General features: G+C 39.5%; 1 protein-coding gene across 4 annotated transcripts in view; it reads right to left on the bottom strand.

The window, feature by feature from the left end:
• LOC135481817 (GTP-binding protein Rhes-like) overlaps positions 1-13,339 on the bottom strand; it is a 35,738-nt gene extending 22,399 nt beyond the window's left edge. For 3 of the 4 annotated variants that reach the window (XM_064761541.1, XM_064761539.1, XM_064761540.1), the window contains exon 1: positions 12,636-13,339. The gene's annotated coding sequence lies outside the window, so the exon portion shown is untranslated. Of the gene's footprint in view, positions 1-5,781; positions 5,840-12,635 lie in introns of those variants that run through there. The other variant, XM_064761542.1, reaches the window with a different exon arrangement.
• Positions 13,340-24,948: the final 11,609 nt, after the last annotated feature.

Genomic DNA, 24,948 nt, shown 5'->3' with positions numbered 1-24,948 from the left:
GTTATTCTCCTTCACACTGGTCTGTCCAACCAACTTCCTAAAGGTCTACACACGATAAACTTTCCTATATTCTTGGTTCGTGATTTAACAGATTAAGGCGACAGCCGGGTTAGTTCCTCATCGGGGGAAGCCTAGAGGGATTCGAGGAAACGAGTGTTCATGTTACGAGAATACCAGGCAGTATAACAGGGCGGAGATCTAGGGCATACAGGCTGTAGGACAGATTAAAATATAAAGCCACGTGAGATTGTGTGTACGTGGCACTAGGCAGTACCATAAAGCCCTTTCACCACAGTCAGATGTACTCATTGACACGCTTGGAAGCTTCCCCTAATTTCACAAGTAAATGAATGCTGTCTTGTGTTTCCGTTATCCCTTCACCACAAGTGAATTGAAATCGTTGGCAAAAGGCTCAGTTTGTGCAAGAGTTCACTACATGTTGAAAGTAATTCCAGCCTAAATGGTAACGTTGAAAGTATGCGAAAGTTTTGTTTGTTATAGAATGACATCTGTGTTTTATTTATAACATTGAAACCCGCAATGCCGATTAATAGTTAATGGATACCAGAGAATACAATATATCAATCTACATTAAAATTTTACGGTTACGGTGCTATAATAGCTATAACACAGGTCACCCTAGATATGAGTGCCATTTTCGTACATAGAAGTGCATGTCAAGATTCCCTGCTTCCACTGTCCTCGGGGCGTTGATGGTAAGAAGCCATGGAGGGTGCTCTCTTCTTTGCTCTCCCCTTCAGTGGCCTAATGGTTAGAGCGTCCGCCTCGAAGTGGGGAGACCCGGGATCAAATCGTTCGGGCCATACCAAAGACTTTCAAAGTGGCACTTTAAAAGTGGAGCAAGGGAACAGGACTGGTTGGCCCGGTGTAATGTGATTGGGTGTCTTCGACATGATACTTCAGAGGCTGCAGCACTTTCGGGGCATGGACTCGCCTTACCACAAGAAGACACAGTATATGTATACACACCGAATGACTCCTTGTCGACATATGACTGAAAATTGTTAAGTGCCACGTTAAACCCGAAGCATTCATTCATTCATCTATTCTTCTTTGCTCTAACATGAAGTTTGTTGGAGGCCGCTTGCTTCCCACCAATTTGACCTGTCACATGTTTTGCCAAAGGTGTGGTGGTTTATTCTTGGCACTCCGGCATCTCAAAAGCGAAAAGAATGTCAGTGTGGTGTTAAAGAAAAAGACAACATAAAAATAAAGTGGGCATTACGAGACAGTCCACTGAAAATTGGCCCTAAAAATTTTTTTTTTCGATTTTTTTCTCACTGATTTTAATGTAGTCAAATGTTTGATGGGCCTCATGAATCATACTGCCAGTGCCAAGGGAATCACTTTTTTTTATAGTTATCTGCAACCAATTTGAAAATATTATTGAACAGAATGACAACAAATAATATAACCTGATATTTGGAATAGAAGTGTAAACAGACGGCCATAAACATTTTTCTGACGCGACTGGTAACTCTGTAAATCAACTTTTAGTCAGGAATTCTTAACAGGCCATGGGATGCACCATGTTTGACCAAGCGGAAACAAGATGTCGTGTCACATGTACATGTAAGTAAAAGTCAAAACACTGTTCGGGTGACGTAAGCGGAAACAGCTGCATCCTCCGGTTATTGAAATAATTCGCCATCGATTCATTAAAACTGATAATATGGCCGCGGTTTCTATTGTCTCAATGTGCCGGATGTTGCTTGCATGTACCTTGAACTGCGATATCTGGGTGGTGAAAGATCACAAATCACAAGTTATGCTTTTTACACTTCCTGTGGGATATGCCTGATGCATATATACAGTTGTCTTTTCTTTTAAATAATCATTTACTTGGGGGTAATAGGGGCTATTCCATCATCAAAAACTGTGCTTAGAGTAAAAAAAATTGTCAGAGTATCTAAACACTAGTCATACAGTTCAAATATCAAGCCATAAAATTCCAACATTTGATTGCATTTAATTCTCTTTAAAAAGACTAAAGAGTACTTTTGCGCATAGTTTTTACCTGTCCATTTGATTAGCCTTACACTTCAACTATCATAGCCTTTCCATAGTTGTCGTGACAGACAACTATAGTATTGTCGTTTCAGTGGTTGACAGATCGCACCTAAGCCACAGTAGAGGCAAAGATGTACAGTGTCCTCCAGCAGTGTTTCACCCAATCTCCGACTTCTCTGAATAGGGTTTTCAGATAAAACATGCAGTGGATGGTCATCAGTAAAGAATATGTGTACCACCTATCTCGAAAAGTAAAACAACATCCAAAACACTATTTAATATGTTCAATGAACAACTGACAACATATAGCGTCATCCAAATTGCTTTCGGTGAGAAGTTTTCCTTATAATTCTTTTAAATGCGACACGTTTAATCATGACTCAGCAACTGACTACAGACATGCGTGGATTACGGATGTCTTGGCTTGGTCGTTCGACGCAGCTGCTGTTGGCTACTTAACCGACTATATTTGTTTCAATTTCAATACATGAAACCGCTTTACCTTTGTCATATATGGGTTTTTAATGCTCTTCTCTGCCACTTTTATAAAGCACGATTGCTCATTAGATTCCTGGAAGTGAGACAGACCGGTAGATCAATATTCGTACGCTGCACAAGACTGTGAATTCCCTGATATACAGCAGTCAATATCAGCAGGACCATTTCCTCTTTAGATTCAAATTCATTCTTGATATAAAGAGGTTATTTCCTTTTAAACCGTGACTGGAATCGCATCACACAGGTCATGAGGGAAAATATGAAATAGAGAAAAAGTAAGAACATCAAATGGAAAGTCGATATTTGTCGGATGACAGTAAGTGATGTGAGTGCAGCACGATAGGAAATCATGACTACCACAGTTATTGATGCGTTTTTCTAACGTTGCCCTTGCCCGGACACTAGAAAAGGCTCACTAGCCAACACCACACTTTTGATCGTGGCAAGTTACTTTAGATACTTTACAGGTATGTGTGACTTTTCGATCAGAAACATCGAATACTAATCGAGGTCAATCGCCGGTCAAAGGGTTTGCTGAATCTCGTACATGCTGAACGTCAGCTGAGTTCTGTGTTTGTGGATGTAGAGTATCTTGTCATGAATGGCAACTTACAATTTAAACATGTGTTCGTGAATTTAGAATATATTATACTGAGCCAGAACTTATAACGTAGATCTATGTCTGTGCATGGGTAAGTGTTCTATACATGTACAGAAAAATGACTGTGTCTTATGGCGATAATGTATAGAAGTTCTATTAAGCAGAGATATTCCAATTAATGTGTTGGGTCAACCCTACAACATGAGTAAAACTGCATGCAAGAAATAAATGATCCTCACATGATCAATACGGAGTATTCTATATTCCACAGCTAATGCTCATATGTTAGAAGCTTTTTATATCTATTATGAACAATTATTTTATTTATACTTGACCTATATTTCCACTTGATGGACAGTGGCCAAGTTAAAGGGCGGGAGGAAATCGTGCATATAGTGGTAATATAGTGAGAGTTCAAGAAAAAGAGAATACTAGTAATCACTGAGCATTACTATATCGGTATCGAAAACTTTTGCGCTTAAAACACGGATCAACATAAACACCATCAAATTTCAGACTTTGAAAAGCCATAGAAGCAGCCAGTGGGTCAGCGGGTTATCACTGTGCAATGGGCAGAAATTTCCAATTCTCTGAGAAAATTTATATCTTACTCAAAATATGAAACATTTACCATGAGCTATTCAATATAAAAATTTCCGGTTATAATAAAGATTCTATCCTATGACAAAAATCTCTGAATAAAGTAAAACTGACGGTGATCGCCTGTGGATTGGTTTATTGCATGGCTTCTGGCTAAACGTCTAACCAAAGTATGTACAGTTCCGTCGAAATCGGTGGAAATCGAACTACATGAATTTCAGTGATACAACGCTGTATGGCAACTGCCGACCTGACCATATATTACCAATATCTCCAGGAAGACAAATGTGATGGCTTGGAAAAAAAAACGACGGGAACTCCGCCAGAGACCGGAATCATTTCTTCTCCACAGTTTGTCCTGTTAAGTGCACTTAATGGCAAAATTCCAAACAATAAGTCGTCTTCTAGCGTTTATTCCTTATTCCTGTAATAGTATGAGGTTGGTTATTTTTAATAGGGAATTAAGTATACAAGCACTCTACACCTCATAAAGACAAACCGTCACATGTTTACCAAATAGATAAAAAAAAATTTTAAAAATCTAAAATTTAAAAATCAGGGAAAAATAAATGTGGTTGGCTATCTTTTCTGAAATACTTTACTTTCTTCTGTAACAGTGCATCACATCTCTTGACCTCAAAGTAATACATACGTCTTGAAGCGTTTCGTAAATTATTTTCGCACATAGCATTAGGATGAAAAAATGAATTTTAACATTTAACATTGTTAATTTCTATGTTAATAGGTGAAAAGACAGTAAATCAATCAACATGCATTGTCCCTAATCAGACTGATATCATTTAGTAAATTATCAAACTTTATCGAAACGATAAAGATTGGATAAGTTCCAGTATATATATGCAGGGTAAACCAGTAGAAAATAAAGGAATGATGGGAAGATTTCATTGTGTAAATTGTCTTATTTTAGACAACCTTTAACAAACAAATATCTATTGGTAGTGCAAATCCTATCGGATGAAATCGCACAAAATCTTCATCATTTTAAAATACATTGTGTAATAGGACGAAGACGAAGGGAAATAAATCTTATAACTGTGATTATATTGCCCTGAAAAATAATGATGCACCAAATAGTCTACATTTCTCTCATTAACACAAGACAAACCACGAAACAGGCTATGACGTTTCACTTATCCGTAAACGTCCCCCAAAGGTGCATATAAATCTCACCGTCAAGCGATGGTGTGTTCTCGGGAGTTGTTTACAGTGATATTCCTGAAGCAAATGTGAAGTGTTTTCACCAGCCCGCTTCCTGGTTTACTAGGCATGTGGATATGGGAGTAGAATTTAATAATCTCAGTTTTATACCAATTACTCTCGATCAAGAACGCTCTGATTTGTGTATGTCTAATACTCTGCCTGATTATAGGCATCAACATGACCAGCCAGTGTGCCTTTATACAGACTAGCCGCCCAATCAGACTTAAATCACATTTTGCACGCCTCTGCTGTGAGATCTGCTTTCCACGCACGCATTTGTCTTCACCCAACTAGCACTGCTTAATTGTGATCGCAGTCTTGGGTTTGGTCAATTTATTTCCACCGCTTTTATTCGGAAGTCTTAAATCCTCGTAACTTGTCATGTTACAAAACTTGCAATGTCACAAATCTTGACAAAAAATAACAACAAAAAACACACACACACACACAAAAACACACACTAGGGTGACAGAATTAATAGCAAAAATGTCAACTACAATGGACTGAACAATTTGCTGAGTTATCAAACGACACAAATCCATCCCACTCAATCTGATTTGCATAGGTCCAAAGTTCACCATCGTAGTCTCGCAACGTTCAAACGCAAGCTGTGATGACTTCTGTTTGGCTAGGAATTTTGCTGGATTAAAAACGGTTATGTTATTTCATCCATTAAAATTCACTACATTTGTATGGCACTTAAATAAAGTGGGATATGTCCTCCATAGGGGGTCAGTAAACGTATCAACGAAATTACTCGATGAATTGCAAATATCAACTTTGAGCCTTGGGAACAATGTTCAGGATCTCTGAAAGTGGAGTTTTCTTACCTGCAAGATTCCGTTATAGGATGAACCTTTCTGATCCGGACTGTCTGTGCAAGCTGTGATTCTGTTGTTTACCAAGAAACAGACAAGCTGAGGTCCAGGCTATAGAGCCCCATCACACAACACTGTCTAACCAGGGCCAACAATGTTCGATCAGCATCAGTACCCAGGCCATGTGAGGGAGCGATAGATTTACGCTCATTGGTCAGATCTCTACTCAACCAACACTAAAATACTCACATTTCACCCTGTCCTGAAATCAAGCTAATCGAGCTGAAACTCAAAGGAACGCAAACGTTTATAATTCCCACTCCTATATAGTGGATAGATCCGTGCATTTAGCTGTGGTAATGTTCAATAAAGGATCAATACATAGGAGCGCTAATAATCCCAATGTTATACGAATCACCTTATCCTAGACTGTATAGACCCTTGCTTGAGTTTCCAAACGAGGTAAATTGTACACGGCCATGGAATAACTACACGGCTTTAAAAGCGAAGTGATTAACTTCAGTCAATGGCTGAAACCGTCAACAATAGAGAGGTACCCCCCATAGAAAGGACCGGGGATATTGGAAATTCCAGTATGAACACCATAATGAAGTCTCCAAGAAGAGGCAATTGCCAAAGTTATCATTTATATGCACACTATTTAAACTCTTTACAGGTGCCTGGGTGAATCAGTTGTAATGATAAATGACTGCAGCTGGGATATACTACATAGAACATTATGTGTTAAAGCTGAGCGTCCCGAATTGTTGGTGATTATATATACTTCGTTCTCAGCGATGCTGTTACACCATTTCGTAGTGCACATGAGCTCTTTCACGGTAAGTTGCTTTAATAACTTCTGGTGGTATACAGTAAACGTACTTCGGGATAGCGTGTCGATCAATCCAATGTACCTCACGGTTCCTACAAAGACTCAACTAGCAATAACAGAACTCTTATCAACTCTTTCCTTATTGGAGTTTCTCTCGAAACGAGATATAACAGGTGATTGCCCACAGATAATGGTAGCTGCTTACGCTAGGGTGAACAAATGGTAGATCTCAACTTACAGTGAACATAAAGTCTGCAACTATATATATTTAGAAACAATTATATATGATACATTTATCACAGAAAAATATGTAAAAATACTATGAAGTTTTGAAAACAGAGATGAAGTTAGGCACTGGAGATATGGCACTGACGGAGAATTCACTCCAAACAGCCATGTAGTAGAAGCCCTTATGAAATTGGCCAATCACTAATGCTGAAATGCTCACGTGACAGTTGGCTGTCACGTCGAAAAAACCTATGAGTTCTCCAGTGTGTTTTTTTTTTCCTAAACTGATGCATTTAGGACCACACACTTATGAGCACGGAACTGAGAATGGCTGCCCGCGTCACAATGCATGGGGCTTGTTGGGCAGGATACTGCATTAACTTCTCAGTGTGAGCTGGTAAAAAAATACCCAGGGAGAGTCATTGCTTGAAGAAAAATATTGTGACTTTGCATTTTTTTCTTAAGCAAAGTCAGGTTTATTACGAAAATATCTTTCCAAAATCTGAATGAAAGAGTCTGTTATCAGTCAGAAGGTCCTGCTATGTTGGTAAATTCCTTGAAGTCGGTACAATCAGCTAGGGGAAATGTTTACACCCATGCAGGACGAGCAGGACCGCTAAAACATCACGCTTGTGCACATGAATACCCCTGACCGAGCGCCAAACTAAAAAAAACGTCGGCCCTTTGAACATGGAACAGAGTTGATACTCTGGGTATCAGGCGTTTGAGTTGGTATTTTCTCATTGTCACATTGTTTAATATTGATGGTATGGGAGAGCTCCTAGGTTTTGTGACATCACCCTAGATAGCTATAACATGGCAAAATGGCGTCACAAAATGAGTGGCTAGTTACTGATGACTGTTTACTATTTATTTTGTTCATAAGCAGTGGAGAATTTTAAAATATTTTAGAACATTTCTGGAATGCTACTTTATTAATTAATTCAGCTTTAGTGGTTGACCTTATGTTCACTTTAACCTAAGAAAAGGTTCTGGAACCAAAATACATGTCTACATCTCCAAATGTCTACAAGTTCCTAATCTGCTTTAAAGACTGAAGATATACCTTTATTCCTTCGAAGCTCAGGGGATCACAAGTAAATATGCGTCAGTGATAACAAATAAGCAAGCCAGCAGATCAGTACATACCGACCAGACGACAGGGTGAGATAAAAGTACGAAAGTGCAGGGGAAATGTAGGGAAGGAAAAGCCAAAAGAAAGAAAAATCAATGGACGAGAAGAATGACGTGGTGTCTTATGGTATATGCAATTTATTACTAGTTCCGCTTCCCGTGTGTACAGGCTTAATTTTAAACGCTCGTGAAAGGTGATAGCCACTTAGGCCACAAAGAAATATATATTTATAATATGTTCATCGAGGATTCAAAATTTTGGACAAGTATCAGCAGCGGAAACAGTAAGTAAAGGCCATAATGCCCTACTCTGGTCTTGAGATGGCGATGGCACGAAGTGATGGCACATCGCCATGTGGATGCTAGCATCGTGCCATCGCTTAGATGGGAAAAGAAATTTAAGAAATTTAAGAAAGAAAAGATGGAAAGAATTCAACAGTTTAATATGATGTGTTAATACCTGTCACCGACAGTGGCTGAAGGGGAATGAACACCGTAACACCGTACACCAGCGTCCTCCACACCAGGAGACGCGGTGACACGTTTATTTGACACAGATGTATCGCGTAACACAATCGCCATAGATTTACGCTCTACATTGCGAACATATAATAGAAAGTCATGTAGCTGGAAAGAGGAACCAAATCACGTACAAGCAATTTAGAAAACAAGCTTCACCGATCATATCAAATCGCTGAAACCTTGCCCGACAAAAACTTATACAAGTTTAACGTATACATAGCACGACATGATATATATCAGTAGAGGTGAATCAAGGCGAGATGTAGAACAAACTCATCGCGCTGATTCAATAGTCAGACACGAGGTTAGTTAACCATGAAGGAACTAGGAGCGTTTCATTTGGGACTGGTATTCCTTTGCTCTCGCGCTGATGATTGTGACCGGGAAATCCACAAGGAGAGAATGCATATGCCTCTGGCTTGGTGTGCTCGAGCAACCAGCTTTTGTGAGGGTGGCCCATCATTGCAGCTGCCTGTCTAGCTCCAACCGGGCACACCAGGTCCAGATTTATAATTGCTTCATCGCAGACTAATAACAATGCTGGTCATTGCAAGCACTGGAAACTGCAAGGTCGTAAGTTCACCAGATGTATACACGCAAAGACCACAGCAAAACGTGGCGATTCCACGATTTCCGAAGACTGACACATGCCAGCATGTTATAATATACAATGTACACTTGGGTTATTGTCATCATAATCACCATACAAACACTGTTTTCATATCAGACTGGATTTAAGTCGCGTATCTAGGCAGTTAATGGCATGTCATAACTCAGAGTTAATTTATTGAAAAATGCAGATGAACAGTATACATTTCTTTATTTTAAGTTTTGAAAATGTGTACCAAAACAGACTCACTGATGCCGCATTTTATCAATATCATTTGCCAGTTGAATTAATATGAGTATTCGATGATCAAAATTTATTTCAAATTCCAGACAGAGACCTGTGAAATATCTGGTCGCATTGACATGTTTTGTAGTATGTTTAAGGTCTGATAGAGAGTGAATACCAAATCGTAATTGGTGTTCGCCTTCAGTCACAATACGTCGATGTACCTAAAAGTTGGGAAATCCCCAAAATTGATAGGCTTAAAGCATTGTAACGCACTGAATGTCATTAAACAGATTCCATACATACACCATGGGTTCTGGCCACGGCTGGGTACATGACAGCGGTATTAAAAAGTCGTGAAAGTCCCCCAAGAGTTCTCGTCTGAGGTGGTTCCTGTATACACCTCCCAACAACTCAATAAATTCTTCACACTTAACATCCGTCTTACTTATTAATGCGGAGACGGATGTTTGGCGGTCCACAGTCATTAGAGGGGGTCTTGGCCACTATTCATCCCCGATCAATTCCAATCCAGTTCTTGTCGGGTTAAAGGATACCTATATACCGCTAAATAATAAGATTGTACGTATATAAGTCGGACAGTCTATTAGTGAAGACTATAGTCACTAACATACCTGGCTATCTCGTGAGCTGTAACCCTCTGTTAACGGAGGGCTTCAGCAAGTCACTAGGAATATATATGTAGCTTTGTATGGCGTACAATTATATAAGAAATAAAATAGCGTTTTATTGAAAACAAAACCACAGTTCATCTTCATAAATTGATAAGTATTTAGTGGTTTTATTATATCGTATTATTATATTATATTCGCCCAAAGGTATGGTCACCTTCGTGAATGCTTTATCGATTGAGCGCAGCTATTTCTGTTGCCAGGTAGTAGTTTTTTTAAACAACTATAAAGCCATATCATTTACATTTGTGCATTGGCAATGTTATCAGGATAAACAGTGTCATCATGCGGAGATGGTCAACTCATATGATTTATTAGAGTCCCTACCATAAGAATAATGCTGCCTTCATGAAGGATATCAGGTCTTGCTGCAATTGGTTCCTATGATGTCTTTTATATATCTTGTCAAGTTATTGTCATGGAATCCTTCTAGCAGCAAGAAAATCAATTCCTAGTTACGTCGTCGATCATTAAAGCCACACAAAACCTCAGTGTCATGACTAAGGTAAGACTGAGTAAACGTCTCCGTACATAGCAAAATGTCGGTGATCCCACGTAAGACACGGGCTATGGTGGGGAGGGTTAGCATAACGAGGTAACATTTCATCAGTAGCAGCATTTAGCACGGCCAAAGCAGAGAAATCAATGCTCTTAGCAAACAAATGAGCGCAGGAGAATTGATAACACCGGAAGTAGCTTCGCTTACATTAAACTCAACAATGAAAAGAAACCCTGCCGCAAAATCCACACACCCAGAATATGGTTAGCTGAATTCCTTTTCATCCCTCCAGCTATATTTATTAGAGTCAAAACACACTGATATCATTGCAGTTCAGGCATTCATCTATCTTATAGTGGCAAAATAGTGGTATATTCATCTGCCTAGGCTCCTCTATTACCGCTGGCTATACACCGTTTTTATGTGTCACGATTAAAGCCCTGCCACGACCAGGGGACTTGTTTTAATGAGCCTATCCAAAAACAGACCAGTTTTTACACACTCAATTATTTAACACCAAGAAACATTTGGTGAGGAAAGAGCATTGTGGCGCTCAACCCGAGGCTTTCTCTAAAGCCTCTATCTTTTGACCGCGTAAACGTACGTGCCGTCAATTCAACCCTTCTTACCAATGACGAAATCCACGAGACATCAACTGGACAAATTCGTTTGATATGTTTTTCAAAATAAAGAAAAGAAAAGGAAAGTCGATAACACAATGTTTATCTTCAACGCCTGTACGTTACAATGCATTCTGGTCTCTGGTCTCATTCTGGTTAATGGCTGCTCATCTTGATCATACAGTGCTTGCTTCCTTATGATCGTCATTACTGGGCTGTTCGCCTGTTTATGGTGATTTGAAAACTTGTTCAGACATGCACATGCATATATGATATGTCAAGACTATTGCATCTTGTAAATCCAAAGCTACAGCTACTAGGTCAAGAGATTATCTTACGCTGCTACAGGCAGACTAACCATGAATATGAGCTGATCATATATATGTTGGGTAAGTTTCGAATCAGTGATGTTCTTAGCCAGGGATGTCACCATATCGCATTTGGCTCATAAAACTATGAAAAGGTTTCAAGACAATTGTTAATACGGATTAAGTATGGGAGCATATTGATTTCTCACATCTGAATTCAGTTTATCAAAACCTGACGATACACGAGAACCTTTTTGTTAACACACTCTGTTTTTATGCAGTTTGCACACAGATGAATGCAAACCACGCGAAGGATGAATCAGCCATTATTATGCCTTTAGCAGCTTGACGCGTCACTAAGTAGAAAGTGAAAATGCTTTCTTTGTAGATGACAGCCGCGGGAAGATTACTGTCGCTTGCTGAAAAATTAATAGACATGGGAGAGACGGAGTTTACCAACACATTATGACTGACACCCGCACATCAAAAGCTGCTTCTATGGTTTTTATGAACAAAAACTTCGCCTCACATTCCTTAAGTGTGGAATCCTAGTGTACAAATCGACGGTAATAATAGATCAGCCATTCAGTCTCGTCTCATCTTGCAGGCTGTTAAAACTAGATTTCCTCTCTCTCACACCATTATGGATTAATCGAATGCTTCAATCCGTGCGATTGGAGAGCAGGATGCCGGGCATTATTTTTCCTCTGCTGAAGAAAATTATCTGCCTGAGATATTCCAATTCTGTTAAGATCTTGTATCAATGTCAGAATACATATAATTTGTCCTAGAAAGACCCGATTTATCATGAAAACCGTTCATTTAAAGAACTGAGGTTAATACACTTAGCAATGAATGAGCTTACAATAAATGCAGCCGCTAAAACTCAAATATTTACGCGAAAGTGGGACAGGACTTCTACAGCTCATATACAGATAAGTAAACCGATCTCGAGAAATTACTGACGGTTGTAATTTTCTCTTGCTCACTAACCAACAGAAAGTACAATCACCCATTGATAAATATTAGGTATGAATGTACATAGACACTGGATCGACTTGTTTTTCTTCAAAAGACCGAAGTATTTGCCACAGTACCAAAATCCCTTCATACAAAAAGACGAAAAGTACCAATGAAACAATTACCACAGAGCTAGAGGTCTGAGTATTAAATGATACACATGACAAAGAACGTACCTTTCTGGTTGACAAGCTCAAATTTATCAAGGTCCGAGATTGTGGAATTTCGCAGTAGGTGAGATAAAGAAAAGCCTTAGGCACATCCATCTACAAGACAGTGTCTTATCGAATTGGACTAACTTAGTCTAATCGTGATGCGAGAGCGCACTTCAATCAGCCTTTATAGACGAGCGTTCAGTCAGTACTAAGTTCAACAGCTTCATTGCAGGCCCGTTCCTGGTGGGATAGTGGCTGGAGGGGAGCGAACCAACGGCTCGCATACAGACAGATCGATTCTTTGGCCCCGATCAATAGCTCTTCCAACCTTCCTCACCGTCAAAGATAGATATGTGAAACATGTTATACAATGCTTGCTCAAAACATAATTGAAGGCATAAAGTCAATGGACGACTCTAATTATCCTTAACGTCTTAATTTCCAGCTGGCCAGATTTGTGCAAACAATCCATTGGTGCCACTTAATAGGTTCATTTTGCGAACATAACCAGACGATCAGAAAAGACACCATCCTTTCGCGATGGAGTAGATGTTATACATGGGGACAGAAACATGAGTGCTCTGTGTTCGCTGCACTAACGTCGCCAGGGATTTTGCACCGCCGATGTGCTTCGGATCGCCGATGGTCATACATAGAACTGCCGTCTGTTTATCCGCAGGCTTTGTGTGGTAAGCTCAGCAAGCCCCACCCCGACACTAATTTCCAGATCCGCTTTCATTTTGGAAACTGAGTGCAGTCTGTATAACTATTAAACTGCTAGGACGAGCTGGAACAGCTGTGAAGGGTTATTAGGTAGCCGAGGCTCACAAGCCCCAATCTAACCTCTACCATATCAGATCAGTCTGTAGTTCATCAATAATACACCTTCAAAACCAGACCCAGCAGTGTTGTTCTTAGGCTTATTAGAAACAGTCTTTTCGTTTTTTCGAAGTAATAAAGGATTGTTCTGTATGGTTGAATTATGGTTTTATGTCGACGCATGTGTGGTACATTATTTTGGTACATTTACTAATTGTGAAAGCTGGTGCACTGGTGCATAGTATTTCGGGAGGACAAAGTTGTCATCGATCTGTTCATGGCTGAATAGGAGGCAAATGGAATTGTTTGTTGGCAGACTACTAGCAGGAACCGGATTGCAGAAATCGCTGACACAGGGTCTTGACCAGGTCTTGGTAACATTAGCTGAAGACTTGATCCTTCCACAGCAGCAGTTCAGAGTCCGTCTTGTGCCCAGAATGTGTTTACATTGCGAACAGTATAAGCACGCCTGATTGAGGCGTCAAAATTATCAGCTAAAGCTGCTCTGGTATCAGCGTCCAACTGTTGCCATGCTCAGTTGATAACGACCTATAGCTGTAGGCTTACTTAAGATAACTTTTCACCCCACGGCAATGTGCTAATCTTATAACACCACCTGTAACCTTCAAAATGGTAGACAGTAATTAAACAAGGAAGTGTACAAACAACAATACTAAGAGACGTCAGCTGATATACCAAACCTGTCTTCAGTACGGCAGGTGATGCAGCTTCACGCTGCAAAAAAGCCTTGTGTACGCATGCGTCAAGCAGACTGTCGGTCAGGAGTTATTTGTAGGGAGTAGCAACAGGTTCTAGCATTATACGGCTCTTTTCGTCAAGTTGATTAAGGACAAGTGTGGTTTTGTCACAGTGTGTTCCATTTTAACTACTGTAAAGTTTACATTACATGCTTAATGTCTTACTTAGTGTGAGTTCAAGTCCAGCTCTTGCTGGCTTCCTCTAAATGTACGTGGGAAGGTCTGCCTGAAACCTGTGGATGGTTTTCGGGGTTTTCTTTTGGGCTCTCCCCGGAAAGCTTAGAGTGCAATCTCTGCGCAGCTCTGTAACCATACATAACCCAGTGACTTGTGAACTGATAAAATCTGAAGTAGCATCACTGTGGGTGGTATTTCTCCATACTTCACAGCCACTCATTTGGTATTATATCGCGGGTTGTGTCCTATATCCCACGGCTACGGGTTCTCTAAGAAGACAGAACACTCTAACGCCGTGTACATGATGAATAGCTCCTTCTGACCCTTTGAAGCCCCTTGCCAGTCTACACGGTCAGTTATTATGGCGTATAATTCAATACAGCGAGGTTGGAGATACAAATTAACATACGTGTAATGGGTCTGAGGCTGTAATATAGCGGCCGTGTGGCTAGTAAGCTAGCTGGGACTGTAAGCCATGAGAGTTAGAGCTGATCGTGTGATTTTGAATAAGAAATCTGACCCAGAGGGAAAGACCTGTACCGCGAAACAGGAGGCAATAAAGAGATAACATACTGGTATATTCCTTTCCAAGCCCATGCTCTCTTGACAGCATTTTGGGAGAATTGCCACAACTTGGCCAATGAAATTCGTCTCAACAAATTCAACAAACGCAAGAACGGTACAAGTGGTCTTAAGGCGACATCGTTTGTTCCAAAGATTTCTAAACAGTCAGCATCGACGTACACTGCATAAGAGCAAAGTCTATGGAATACGTCGAATGAATGAAGGACAAAACAGATAAAAATATATATATAACCTGCACAATGTTCAGGAAGGCATGCGGCGTCTTTCGACGTGTTGTACATATACTACAGATGAAGGGTCAGTGTACCGATAACTGTTCCTTTTTATTGTACTGAAAATGACATGCTAATTAATATCAGGTCTGTGCCACATGAAAAATGACCTGGTTGCCTACAAAACGAACGCCCTGTAAAGAATGTCACCCGAAGGAGTGGATATAGGCTGGGAAAATGTCAAACATGGGATCTCCTCTTGTCTACTGCTGTCTGACAAGATAACAAAGACGGTAGAGATTTATGTGGGTAAAACCACCAGATGGTGGCAATTTATTGCATGTAGCTCTGTCTATGTCAGAAGAACGACTAAACCTATGTTGAAGTAAGTTATAACAACGTTATAGTGTCTCTAAAATCGTGTTGCAGAAAAATTTAGCACCACGCACGTGTGATCGCCATTTGAAACCTTTGGTAAACACTTGCTCCTGTCCAGTTAAATAACGCATGTAAACCTGAATGTATATATAAAATATATATAAAATTTATAGTATATATATAAAAAAAACATTTCTGTAACACTGGTTACCGGCTCTGAAACATTGAAGATTACATCAACGTGCACTGGCAATGATCCACTAGATTTACTGGTACAGATAAACCCCACGCCATTTGAGAAGAGTAAAAACATTACAATATTTGTGAAAACTAACAGCTGTAGGCGAGATGTGTTCCTATCCAAGCAATAAACTATGGCAATTTAACAGCGTTATTGGATAACGATGAACACGTGCAATTATAGGATAACTACATAATGTTTTGACATCGCTGAGCTACAACGGGAAAATTGGTTAAAACTGGAAAGAGAACCATCTCTTGTATGGGCTGTTCTCTGGCTAGCTGCCCAAACTTCAAACGATGGCATGTTCGTAAATACCAGGCCAAGTACCAATTACACAACAAAGTATGGGCGATTACAGTTAATTCTCAGATAAATGGCAGTAAAGAAATGACGGCCATTACATATAACGGGGACTGGTAAATTATATGCTGATCCTCCGAAGTTCGTTTGATGCACCATCGTTACAAGAATACTGTGCTATCTAAACACGCCATGTATTAGTCACTGTCAACCTCTGTGTTGTCAGATGGGCAAACTCGCAATTCTTAATCTAAAATGAAGGTTATTTTTCACAGAAATATTTCACCTTGTTATGTCACCTTGAAGGAGGCGATCCAACACGACAGTTGCGTGCCGTGCAGCTCTTTGTTGTCAATAAGCACAACATTTCACGGAAGGCAGCGAGAATGATGTCAAGCCATTAACAGGGCTAGGCCCTTGATTGTTTCATTATATTCCAAAGGATCTTCATGTCAGCTTCTTTGATTTAAGGGTGCAACAGTAAAAGCTGAGAATGGCTGTCGTATTTATTTATTTATATCATTCTGGTTTAACGCCCTGTTCAATAATATTCTAGTTGTCGTAATGTAACGCTCCTCGAACACAAAATCGAGGACGAAAACCAAGCACGAAAACTCTCAAAAACAACATTCGCTACCTGTCGTTCATATTCAAGCTGAAAACAATGGGAAGCAAAGTGTTCAGAACGCAATTCAATACCTATGCCAAATTCCCAAAGACCATCTTTATTAATGAAAATAACATCACAATCACGTTTAACGGAAGATAACTGGAAATAGAAGTTGTCAACGGTTACCAACAATCGTCGAAAAGTTATACTTATGTGGGCTATTTCCAATGCATCAATTCCAGTACGTAGTCCACAACACTTCATCTTTAATCTTTGAGAGCTCGATGTATGGTGGTAAAACTTGGTGGTAATACCTCGACTTTACGCAACAATCATCGATTAGTACACTTTTTAGCATATACAACTAGGTGATATATGTATACACCTTAGACAGAGTTTTACTGGGATATCGCCATTCATAAATGGATTGTGAACAATACCGAAAATGAACTCACTTCTCTTGTAATACACAGATTGGACGCGAGCGGAAGCCCTGATTGTACTTAAAAATATAGAAATCCTGCTGATATGCAATCTGGGGAATAGTTAGTCTCCTTAAATTCCAGTGAATGGTATGGGAATTGTGACTTCATTGCGTCTTTCACATAGATATTAAAGATGTACCGCCATTGTCGTGAAATTACGATTGATAAAAATAAAGGAGCGGGCTTAAGGAAGTTGACAATTTTTCCAAATTCCAAAATCCATATTTTGCTTACTTGTTTCTAAATAATAATAATAATAATAATTACGAACTTTACATAGAATTTCGGGCATATAACATCCAAGAAATCTTATAGATGTAGACATACTGAATCTAAGCTTACCTGGTTGAACTCCTCCTATGATGCTAGTCTCCAGAAATTCCAGACAGTGCAATGCAGCTGTGTTACAAAGAGGAAGTTCGCAATGCGCCTACGTTCCAAAGCAGAAAAGCCGATATGACACCAAATGAAATAACTGTGGAGCAAATCAAAGCAGTCGTGCAATACAAGCGCTGGGTCGTTTCAAGGTTTTAATTTTTACCGATCATCCACGTTACGTGAGTAAACGAAATAACGATTTCCCGTTGAGGTCTTCAGTTCTAAATTGCACGAAGACTTTTAATTTCCGAATGTTGGGGCTGCGTGTCAGTCTTTACGTAATTAAAGTTCACCATGCAGCTAATTCCAGTAGAGATTCTGGTCAGAGATTTCAACAGCTTTCAGGCGATATATCAATGTCCTTTGCGTTCTGATGATTTTGGAGCGTTTTTAAGCAGGTTACAACATGAAAACTATTAGGGGCGACTTTTAAAAACAGTCGAAGAGTATGAGCCTGGCAGCCTGCTGACAGAGTTTACTTGGATAGTGGTTTGGTTCTGACGTATACTGAATTATTTGAAGCAATAAACCTTGCCGGCTGTGTCAGACCGGAAGTACAGAATGTGTAAAGCACTGGGGAATTCTCTACACCGCACCTCCAAGCTTGTCTTGTATTAGACCGTCTACCATGCTTCACTCGCTAAGCCTCTGTTTACACCCGTAGCCTAGCGATACTGTATCCACTTGTGCAGACAAGACTACTAAAATCATTATTTCCGTTTAAGAGATGCCTGTATATCGCAGGCCACAGATGAGCAATGACGAGGTATGTTGCCTTCTTGAAGCCAATGCGCGGTCACCAGATGGCAGGTCGATTTAATACATCAAAAGCTCATCATACACAAGAGAGTTTGTGCCAGGGATCAAAGACTGGCTACTTTCTAATTCTGAGACGATCACTACGGAAATTTGTCTTCCTTGTCTTGCAAAGTAATATATTTTTACCTGTATTTTAAAAGAACAAAGACTGTGATACAACGTAAATGTCAAATAGCACACAGTACCTCAGAAATCTGTCATGTGCACTGCGCACAAAAAACTTTGAAAAAACCTTTAGTTCTTTTTGATTATATTTTATCCATTCGTGACGTTTAAGACAGATACATCTGCGTCTAAATTTGGGTGTGGGCATTTGAGAAATTTCACAAAGCATTATGTGTAATAAAAGAAACTCGAAATATCTTTATCTTTGATTAGTGTGCCCGGTTACATTGCTACTTTCATTCATAAGTGCCCTAATACGCTTTCGTCTATAAGAATATTGGAGGGGTATGGCGACATCATATATAAATACTCATTCGTATTTGAAAACCTCATAACAGTAAAACCAAGTGAAAGGATGCTCAATAATGTCGACGAGAGGTGCGAATACAAGATGACACAAAAATAAAAGTTAAAAAATATGTAGAGGAAAACTAAAAACATCTAGTCTCTATGTGAAGGCTGTGTGGCAATGAGAAACATGGTTCCACTCGCACGTAACTGCTATGTATATCAATGCTCACAATAAATGATCCTGTACTGTTGGATTCTGCGATTGAGGTTGAAGTCGATATACCATGTACAAACGACCACCAAAGTGTCATGCATGCGCCGGTTTAATGAGACTAGATGATAACAATGATGATATGGCATGGAGAAGTATACTGAGCCAGACCTGCAATGGGGGCGTAAAACATTGATGTATACAGTTGTGCGTTGCAAGGTGTCACCGGTTTGCTTTTTTACCCATTTTCTTTTGCGGTGTTTGTAAACAGCAGAGTAACTGTGTGGGTTACTAATGTATAGGTTGTTAATTTAACGGTACCGCGTTCATACTGAAACATGACTCAAAATCTGACATTTTTCCAAACAAATGCATTACAAGTAACTAAGTGCAACTTTGGTCAGCGGAAACAAGAGTACATGGAATAATCAGAACAATAAATACCTGGATTTCTTCTAGACCATTCCTGATCTTAATCAAACGTGATACATTAATATGTGACACCTGATGCGTCGCCGCTACATGATAACAAGGCAATTGTTGCAGATTGAGACTGATCATGTGGGCCTTCCCGGAATTATTTTAAAACTTAATAAAACGCTACGACAGCCACCACTAAGGAAACAACCTTTTTCTTCATATAACATTGATTTATTAGGTTTATTTGCTATTTAACACAACACCACGAATTTTGCTCAGACAGAGCAGCTCAAGAAAGCTCGATAAAGCCATGCACATGAAAGCTAGAATAAGAAAGTGAACACGCTTATATATGACCTGTTGTCTTTGCTTTTTTCACCTACTATGTAAGCCTGAATCTCACAACGCCTGGTCGTTGTTTTCTGTTAACACCAATCCTATTCACATTTTCTCAGAAGTTACTTTGAATGTCTAAGATGAGTGCCCAAGCCAGCATTTCATCTTGGTCATTTCTAATCTCAACAGAGATTGCTTCCGAGAAAGCTTGCATATATTCAGTGCCATATTTCCAACTGATTTCTCATACAGAATTTATAGCGGAGCAGCATTCAAAAAAGAATGGGCCATAGGATGCACATTGATCGGAAGCAAATCTTTCTCTACTCTGGGGAATTTTATATCTCCTACTTGTCCAGCATTCATACAAACCATCTGAAGAAGGCTGAAGAAGGCTCAAGGGATTTTATAGTGCCGAATGTGTCCATCCGGAGTACTTGGGAAAAAAGGAGGGCAACGCTTTCAAATATTTATTTGATGGATTAATTTCGTAATAAAATTGTGGTACTCTGACTCAAATGTTCCAATTTTCATACCTCTACCATAAGAGATTACTTATTACGTAGCCTTTTTTCTTACGTGTTGGTGTATGCTGTTCTACGGAATGCTCTGTGTGCCGAAGGTCTGAAACAACGCTTTGTTTAGGCTTAATATCAATAGAAAAGATTTGTGACAGTGTTAACTTGATTCATCTTATCTTACAGATTCTGATCCATATAAGCTAAAAAGGACAATGTAAAGTTTTGAAATTTATATGCATGGAATATCCCACCTGATAATAAAATGATGATCTTGATGATATTTAATGTTCCGAAACCATTGCCTCAGAAAGCGTATTAAAAGACACTTGTTGAAATTTTTTTTTTTATAAGATTTCTTTTCCAGAATAATGAGAAATTTATAAATATTAAAGTATTTGGTCCATGCAAATTATTTAGAGGAATTGGTTGAATTCATTAAATAAATTAAGATCGACTTAAACAGGATTTTATTACTTATTTGAGCCATTTGTGATAAATTTATAACCGGCTTGTAATATTCTGTATCAGTTTCTATTAGAAGCATTAAAAGCATTATTCAGACAATAATTCATCCCCCTCCTCGCCCAAAACTTAAGTAATCGTGACCTACAAATAATAAAAGAAATCATTTTAATCAATAAAATCTCTACTTTTCTCTAAATCACTTTGTCGAGTTTGGCAGCCCAGTAAGGTAACATGTTTATAAAGTTGTATGCATCGTATCTGCGATTCTAGCCAGTACAGTCTGGAGTCCATCAGTGGCCAGAAGAGAACCGTGTCATTGGTCTTGCAGATAACACCGTGTTGTATTACTTACTATTGTTATTAAGTATTATTTAAAAAATCAGTCTCAATCTGACCTCGACGTTCCACTTGTTTTTTTTTTTAATGATTTTGACCTCATAGGAGGAAATTTGTTCTTGGCGTCGAAAACAAGCTTATGTATTTAAACATTCTGAATTAGAAAAAGTATTCCAACGGCATTAGAAAATGTTATGGAAGTACAATACATCGATGAGGAGCAATTTCAGTAGAGAGTATACCACTGGTTTCACAAATAGCTGATTATAGGCCAGGAAACATACTGTAGTAAACTGAACTTCACTCGGGTAAATCCTCACAGATTACCTGAGTAGGACAATCGAAAGGTGGAGATGCATGGGGGTCTTTGTCAGAAAGCCTTTGCTTGATTTACCTGTTGTATTAACGACACAGTTTATCAATTCCAACAATGTTCATGCAACACTGAAAATTATTTGTTTACCCGCCTAAGTTACCAGTAACCTTTTTACCTCAATTCGATAAGGTGTCCACCCACCATAATGCTGGCTGCCGTCGTATAAGTGAAATATTCTTGAGTACGGCGTAAAACACCAATCAAATCAATTCGATAAGGATAAATGCGTCACGTTTCCTGCATGACATATACGACTTTAGATTGCCTTCGCCTTTACATTCTCCTTACTTGTTTGGTTGAAAGGTTTGGAATTACAGGCGTTTAGATTTATAGTCTGTGACATTTCTTAAAAAAGCCGTGTATCACAATGTGTGTTTGTGAGATACTGGTCTAGTCCCCTAAATATAGAGCGAGGCCATGAAAAACAGGTAATTTTCCGTAAGGGATGGATGTCATTGACATATAATAGTGGCGGTGATCGTCCATTTGTCACGAGACAGGTCAGCTTCTCATTTCGCCCAGAGAAAAGCTGACTAAAGGGTTTAGGCTGTTAATTTAGGATCAGCCCGACGACGTCGTACACAAGTTACACACGGAAAAGAATCATTGCATGCTTTACTTGCAGTCAAAAACATCAGTGACTGATTTGTTACTTTAATTCGCTGTTTTGTAAGGCCTGCATCGTACCATCCTTCCATCGCCCGATGATGACACGAAGCGATGGGACGATGATGCGAAGCGATGGCACGATAGCACGAAGCCCTGACACGATGCTAGCATCATACCATGCTTCGCATCATCGTGCTATCATCCTTAAGGCAAGTGACGTGGTGCATTATGGTACATACATTTTATTACTATAGTCTGTTTCTTTTAGCCACTCACCTGTATTAAGCAATTTGTAAAATCAGTTTTACTCGCTACCAAAATTGCCTTAATGGAGTTTTGACGGAGGGTGACACCAGATACCTAAACTGACATACCTGACATTATGTGCACGTTTTAGTATAATATAGCCTTCACAAATGAACTTTATTCTATCTCTTGTAGTATATGATCTCTCACGACAGTATGGTTTTAGAGCTGGATGTTAGGAAGTTTTGTAATAAAAAAAACAACAATCTAGTCTGTTTGCTAAAACAGTTGTGTAAGCTGTGTTACTGCGTGGAGTTTTTTCCAACCGCATGTTGGTGCTCCCATTGTAAAACAAATTACTCTCCACGCCCATTGTCCAACATGCCACTGTTTTCTTTATAGAATTACGACCTCACCCGGGGCAATGAGTTCTCGCCGTCGAAACCATGATAATGCAGTTTAACATTATGAATTAGAAAAAATGTTCTAACTTCATTTTATGTGCAAGAATATGAACTTGTAACATGAACTTGTAGAACTTGAGTTGTTACGTGTCACTGACTAAAGGCAATTTTGGTATCTAGTATGACTGATTTTACAGACAGCTGAATATAGGCAACTGGCTAAAAGAAACAGACTACAGCTTCGCTTCCTGCGTGTACACGCTTAAACATAAACGCTCGACAAATTCATGGGTATGAATAAAAAATTTTGGACGAGTATCAGTAGTGGAAAATGAAAATAAAGACCACAATGCCCTGCTCCGGTCACGTGAATATTCTTAGGTGGGCGATGGCACGAAGCGATTGTAAGATGGCACTAAGCGATGGTCGAACCGTCGTACCACCGTACCATAGCTTTGTGCCATCGTGGCATCAAGTCGTGCCATCGCGTCATCGCTTCACAACATTGCCGGGTCGTGGAACGATGGTATGATGATGGCCTTGTCCGGCTTCCATAATTACCTTTTCACCTTCTGCCTGTATATCTACAACATTCTCTGGTATAATGTTGATTCACTGTAGAAAGCTGTAGACAATGTTTTCGTTGAGTTAATTACTTGCAAAAGCCCACATAACATCAAGCTGAGTGAGACATCCATGTGGATGGAAATTTTATTTTTCGTCTTGACTTTGCCGATGTTAAAAATGCTAGTGTTTAAAGAATCCAATTAGATGATTTTCGGAATTAATATTTTCTTGTACTAATATTTCGGACTACTTTCTTTTGAAACCTAAGTGATTTTTGAGACTGGGGCTCCCTAGAGTTTTTCACGTCATGCTCTAGTCAGAAGAATGGTTAGCTTCGTTAAATGCTTTCCACGGATCAACTGACAACATACAAAAGCGAATAGAATACAAGTTGTTATGATCTGATAATATTAAATATAAACAGCTCTCAAATCTCATCTTGGGTTAAGCTGACTTTTTAACAAATCTTTAGCAAATGTTCAAACCTTGGCGAAGGGAGTTTGCATGCCAGAGTGGCGCAATGACCCAGGAGCCTCTCACCCACGCTGTCGCCGTAAGTTCAAGTCCAGCTTACGCTGGCTTCCTCTCCTGCTGTACACGGGAAGGTCTGTCGGGAACCTGAGGATGGTCGTGGGTTTCCCTCTGGCCCTACCCGGTTTCTTCCCACCATAATGCTGGCCGCCGTCGTATGCGAAATATTCTTGAGTATGGTGTAAAACTCCTATCAAATAAATAATCATAAACAGATTTACATAAATATACTAAAAGTTTTACCGCAGCAGGTTGTATCAAAGCTCTGGCGGGATTTAGTGTCAGCTGAATTCAGTTTGCCTGAACCCCGAAATGAAGCGTTGCCTTGAAACACCAAAGCAGACGAACCATCACGAAATTTATATAACCATCTTATATAACAATTGATATATCTACAACTTTATGTACCACTTCGGCAAACATCAAAGGAAGTTCCCGCGGACTAGAAGATTGGCTGTGCTGACTGAAAGACGGGCAGTTAGACCAGGCTTAAGAGATGAAATCGACATACATGATCATATAGCCTGCATACAATGAAATTTACGAGGAAATCCAATAAATCTACAGTTACAAAGCTATTCTTCGTTCTAAAGGCAGATAAAGTAAGAATAAATGTCGCCCCAGTTCCCAAGAATGCATTATGTTTGACACCTTTCGTCGGACAGAAAGACTGGTTAAATATTGATTAGCAGTTCATTTCATGCCAATGACGAGCAATTTATTTCAAATGATATCGTGAACTAATTACGAACATTGTCCTGTTGTCGAATTGAAGGGAATGATTAGCATGTATTGCGGATATTGGACAATAATGACCATTAAACGACCTCGAGCTGTGTAAACAATAGACCTTCCGCATCTTTAGCGGGAGAGCACAGACAAAGCCGTGTGGTAGAAGAATGGAAATCAGGTCACAGGAAATGTGAGATCCTGGTACACTGAGTACGTACAAGGCCGTTCACCTATATTCTCATCAGAAGGCATTACGCCTGATTATGTGTAGGGAAAGAGTCTCCCTGTTTCACCTGTTTGCGATTACCTTCTTTGAATAGACAGTTTGAGGAAGCATGGTATTAAAGTGCTAACCTGCA

This window comes from Liolophura sinensis, chromosome 1 (genome assembly GCF_032854445.1).
Source record: "Liolophura sinensis isolate JHLJ2023 chromosome 1, CUHK_Ljap_v2, whole genome shotgun sequence".
NCBI lineage: Eukaryota > Metazoa > Mollusca > Polyplacophora > Chitonida > Chitonidae > Liolophura > Liolophura sinensis.
The sequence above is the reverse complement of the archived record's forward strand: the minus strand, read 5'-3'. Positions and strand labels throughout refer to the sequence as shown.